This window comes from Muntiacus reevesi, chromosome 7 (assembly GCF_963930625.1).
Source record: "Muntiacus reevesi chromosome 7, mMunRee1.1, whole genome shotgun sequence".
Lineage (NCBI taxonomy): Eukaryota > Metazoa > Chordata > Mammalia > Artiodactyla > Cervidae > Muntiacus > Muntiacus reevesi.
Window position 1 is genome coordinate 74,191,024 of NC_089255.1, and position 5,917 is coordinate 74,196,940.

Consider the following 5,917-nt stretch of genomic DNA (forward strand, 5'->3'; position numbering starts at 1 on the left):
CTGATGTTGCTAACCTTGGCCACCTGGATGAGCTTTGTGAGGTGTCCCCCCATAAGGCTCCTCTTTCTTCCCCTTTCCACACTGTTCCCTTTAGAAGGAAGCCCATGTACACAGCCCCACTAAGGGGTGGGGAGTTAGACCCCACATCCTTGAGGGTGGAATAGCTACATAAATTATTGGCAATTCTTTTGTTTGGGAAGTTTATCTATGTTCTATTTATTTATTCATTCAATCATTGATATCATGAATAATTATTTTATACTTTGGGTTATATATCAATGTTTTAATACTGTGTTGTTTATTTTACTGCTCAAATTGTTCCAGATTTGGCCATTAGGAGCTCTTTCAATTGGCTCCTGTGTCCCTCTTTCATACCCATTCCCATAGCCTCCACCCTGCCCCTCTGCTGGCTGCACTGGGGGCCTAAGGCTGGCACTGTGGTGGGGAAAGGCAGGAAAGAGAGCACAGCAAGAGCTTGAGAAGTGATGACCTGGCCCTGTTCCCTGCCCCTCCCACATGCCAACCCTCTCTGGACTGAGGGCCCCAGCTTCTGAACTCCGTTGGCATCTGTAGGCTGGACAAGCACACTTGTGCCATGTGCATAAATCTGTTCTCCACCTACTCTAAGCTTCTTGGAGGCAGGGACCAGGCTTCATCAGCTGCCCCGAACCTCCCCAGTGATTGACACAGTGATGGGCTGAGAATATAGGCTACTCAAATACCCATGGACTGAACTTATGTGGAGGCGACCCCAGGACTGACCCAACAGTGCTCAGAGATGGACATACACTAGAGAGCCGGAGTCCACTGGCCCACACACTCCTGTGTATGCATGAGGTACTTGTGACAGGCCAGGCATTGTGCTTGGGGTGCGGCAGCAAACATGAGGACCAGACCTGGGCTCGTGGGAGCTACCAGGTAGAAAGGCCTGCTGAAAGGCTCATGGCAGCTCTCTGAGAAGGACAGGGCCCTGGACTCACTTCCTGGTTGGGAAACAGTCAAGTCATTTGACCCAGAGTTCCTGTACCCGAAGTCTCCACTGCGGTAGGTATCTGCTGTGGACGTGACATTCCTCCTCTCAGCTGGCTGGCCTTGCTGTGGCCTTTTGGCCCAAAGCCTTTGGCCACTGTTCTTTAGCCCCAGATCTGTCCCTGCCACCTCCCAGCCATTGATGCCTCCGGGAGATACGAAACAATGAGGTTCTCAAGCCTGTGCGTGGGACCACAGTGCCAGCTGGACTCCTCTCTGCTGATGAGTGCCCGGGGGCGTGGGTGGCAGCTTCGCACGCCTGTTTGGTTATTTTCTGAACCAGACTCTGCGTGGCTCATGGAGGCCTTGCAGGAACTGGCTTGTGAAGGGCTTACCTTTCCCTCTGGGCCTGCAGTGGAGTTGTCAGCTTTGTTTTTCTTGGCAGGAGGCTCAAACCCTCACCATGTTCAGCGCTGCAGTGGAAGGTTCTGGCACGGGTTTCTTTAACATTGGATCCTTGATTCTTCGTATCCTTTTCTTTCCCCCTCTGGCCTTTAATTTACTGGAAAAAATTAATAGCAGAGATTGTGCTGGATAATTTGGCCCAGAGGAGGCTGTAGGTGTACAAGGGCCCCACCCATGCAATGGACATCAGAGGAAAACAACCCTAGATGGGGCCTGGCAGTCAGACCTGGGCCTGCTGGTGCAGCTGGCATCCCGCATGGGCACGGGAGGGAACTGGCTCGGCTGGTTGTGAACTGTCCAGGCCCACCTGTTTGGCTCTTTTCTAGACACACCCGTCCTGCTGGGGGTGTGTGTGTGCGCGCGCACGCAGGGCACACACGTCAGCCAGGGAGAGCCAGAGCACGTGGGCCCTGGATCCAGTCATCAGACCACATGGAGCCAGAAGGTGAGTCTGTCCCCACCTCACCCCTGCTCAAGAGGCCCTGTAAATACCAAGGTTCCACCCTTATCGTAACCAGGCCCCAGCAGGAAACATAGGGCAGGCACAGGATGGTTCTCAGTGTCTCTGTGGCTAGCTCAATGCAGGTCATCAGGAAGGCACTGAAGAAATATGAACTGAAACCAGGATGAAGAACGGGGTGAAGAAACCAGAAAGGTCATGGCTAATGGTTCTGACCCAGCCAGCAAGGGTATATTTCATTTCCCAAGTTGAGATATTTTCAAATGATAGCAGACCATGTTTTGCTAGAGTCCCTTCAGAAATCAAACCAAACCTATTTGTTACCATGCCCTTTGGTATTCAACATGTATTTACTGCCCCTTCCTTGTGAGAATTTTAACATACTGAAGGAGAGAGCTGATTGACTCCATACCTCAACAAAACTCAAACAGCTGCACGGCCAGGACCTATGCTGGCAGACAGACCTAAGAACTGCTAACGTGCATGTCCTCCCAAAGTGCCAGACGTTCCAACTTACGCCTTCACGCCTCACAGCGGCACTTTGTGCTACTGCTGTCCTCATGTCACGCCTCAGGAAACCACGGCAGAGTCACCCAGAGCCAGTCAGTCCAGACAGGTGGGCTCAGAGCCTGTGACCTAAACCACCCAGGCACTGGTTCTGAAGCTCTCAGGCTCCTTGTCCCTAGCTTGACCTAACGGAACGATGACGACACTTACCCACTGGGTGACGACGTCTGCTGGGAAGGCCTCCAGGGAAGGCAAGCAGGGGCCTGCCCAGCGCCGTCAGTCCTGTGTCCACCTCAGCCTGCTTCTCCAAGCTGGTCTGGGAATGAGTTGGCCAATTCGATTCTCTACCTGAGAAACAAACTAGAAAATATTTTTGTTTATCCCCTTCTCAGGGAAAGTGTAGGGATGTATTAATTAAGCCCATGCTTTTAGTAAACCCCAAACTATCAAACCTCAAAATTGAAGGACACTCTCTCTTGCCCATTCATGATCCAGCAGAGAGTCAGAGGGTCCTAGTTCCTAACATGATTTTTCCACTGTGCATCCAATGTAGAGGCTGGCAAACTCCTCTTGCCTACCTGGGTTTCCTCCTCAGGCTAGAAAAACTGTTTTGAGCAAAGAAAAGCTCTAGTTTCACGCTGTGCAGAACGGAGCCTGGCAAACGGGCCTGAGAGTTAGCTGGCTTATAAACCAGCTTGGTGACACAGGACAGTCAGTGTGTGGCATAAAAATGGGTGCTGCCCCATGATATCACCCTTGTTTGGGGCTTCAACAAGTGGCGAGGCAGCCCTCATGAGTGTCTGAGCCCCACTGGGAGAAGGGAAACACCATCAAGGTAGTTCTAGCTATAGGACTTTGTTATAAGCGTCTCTCCGCCCCCTTTCCCCAAGCCTTCAGAGCCTGGTCTCAGACCCACCTGGCTAATTCAACTCAGCTGACACCCTTGTCTCTCTCAACAGTTTCCTTTTGTTCCCTGCGTTATTTTGCTTTGGGGAGTCAAACCTAAGTGCACGAGAACCATCTTGTTAAAGAGCCCGACTCGTTGGTGGGCCATGGCGGGCTGCTGATCAGGGGAGCAGGAGCCTGAGAACCCTCTTAACAAGCACCCCTGGGTCATGGCCCAAGGGTCCACTTTAAGTAACACCACCATGGGGGCAATCCTGCCAGCCAGAGGACCGAGTGTCCCAAGTTTAGAGACACCGAGTACCAGAGGGAGGAGATGACACCTCACTTGGGGTGACAACAGAATTAAGGTACGTTCTCTGGTTTTGAACACTGGACTGTGTCCCCAGTTCTGGGGTCACGTGCCCCCTCTTTATTCACCACTCTTTATTCACCTGGCTTGTACGGCGAGGACACATCTCAGGGCGGGAAGCAGTTGTGAGACGCGGAGAAGTCCACCCTCATGCAGTCCAGTGAAGAGCTGGGTTTTTTGCATCTTGCAGATTCAGCCCTGGTCACATGTTCTGTGTAGATAAGGGCTGCTGGCACCTGAGTCTCCCTTGGTCCTGAGATCAAGTGCATTATAAATTATTTCCTCTGGTTCTCACAACCACATTGTGAGGTTAAAGCTATTATTATCCCCGTTTTATATATGAGGACACTGAGGCTGAGAGAAGTAACTTGCCCAAAATTACCAGCGACGAACAAGAGCCAGGATTTTGAACTCAGGCAACCAGACTTCAGAGCCCAAGAGTTAATACACTACAATCTAATATTAGAGACGGAATTCAGCTGACTTCAGTCCTAGCTCAGGGCTATCATCTGCTCTAGTTTTTAAGTCTTTCTGAGTTTATAGCTTTGTGAGCTTTAGGCAATTCTTTGCTGAAGTGGTAGCTACTCTACAGATGGGATTAGCATATTAAGAATTTTAAAAACTGGGCCATTAATACTCTTGCCCTTGGGGAAAATTGTAAGGGAGGAAAATATCAAGCTCTCCCCATGGCAAGAGAAACAGGTGGCTTCTCACAGGACCAAGCCCTCGGCAGTTTCTCTGGCTTTGTGCTGGGCTGTCCAGAGTGCAGTGCCTTGAGAACCAACCAGAGTAACCTAGAAGTGAACCGTGGTGACTTTGGTGACCTGGGGGACATACACTGGCTTCCTAGATACGCACACCGGAAGGAACTTAGCCATGGATTTCACCGGTTTCCCTTCAGTGAGCACAACCTCCAGCCCAGGGGCTCTTACCTGGTTCTCCTTTTCAGGCAGCTGCTCCCAGCAGCACCTCCTCCTCTCCACTGCTTGTCAGCACATCAGCCAGGTTTGGATTTTCCCAGGTGAACCTGCTATCCTGTTCCAGCTATTTTCTTCCAACTGGTTTACGGGAATTTCGAGAAGCCTAAAACTCAGTTCCTTTTCCAGCCAATATCCTGGACCCAGGGACTGAATCTCAGGAACGTCACCTCTTCCAGGATGGCTAGACTGTTTGCTTCACCAACACAGCTGCACCTGCAGCTTGGTTCTAATGCCCACCCTGACCAAGCCCATTCTGTGTAATATGGAATCTATAATTAAAAGTCTGGATATACAAAGGGATGTAGGGCTGAAGCAAACACCAGACTGCTCATTCCCTATTTTTTCTCCCTTATTCATGTCTCTTTTTGTCTTGAAAAGGAACGCCATTAATAAACAGGATTCTGCTCTCTCCCCGCATCCTTGTTTCCCTTATTGAGATCATGGTTTTGGGAGTTGGCTTGTCACGTTACAAAACACCTCTTATAAATATGAATAAGAATATATATAACTGAGTCACTTTGCTGTACACAACATTGTAAAAATGCATCTTAAAGAAACACAATCCACCACCTGTCAACTCCCATTAACCAACAGGAGATGCTACAGATTTGACATCCAATGGACAGGAGCCCCGGCTCCACCACTCCAAAGAGTGACAAATCGAAGAACTGATTTGACTCCTCTCCCTCCCTTGGTCTAGGAACAGCAGTATTTCCTGTCAACCAGACAGGAAAACCAAAGCTGAGCTGTAATTCTGGCCATAAATCCTTTCTTTCAAAGTCAAACAAGTTCAAGCCAGGGTTGGTCCCTAGCCCGAGGAGAGCTAAATGGATGCTGTTGAAGCCTCTTTGACTTCCAGCCTGTGGCAGCCCTGCTGCCTATTACTATGTTGGAACTCTCTAGAAACTGGAAAGTCCTAGAGGATACCAGTCACCCCTGGACTGGACATGACATTCATTACCAGAAGAAACCCAAACCCACAGCTCTGGGCTACCAGTTCCCCAAGAGTCATCTATTTAGCTAGAGCTGGATCCAGAAATGTTGCCCTGGATAACCCCATCCCTGCTGGAACTTTCAAAGCTTCCATCCAATGAGCAGAGTCACCACCACTGGCGTATCCACCCCTGCCCTGCTTGGGCCAGGCTGAGCCCTTAAAACACAGAGGGAACCACTCGGCTATGGTGGCTCCCAGCCTGCGGGCTCCTCTCTCAGGCCGCCACACGGGCCCACTGGCCTCCACCATCTTGGCCTTTGCCAGGGCAAGAAGACACCACCACCAAG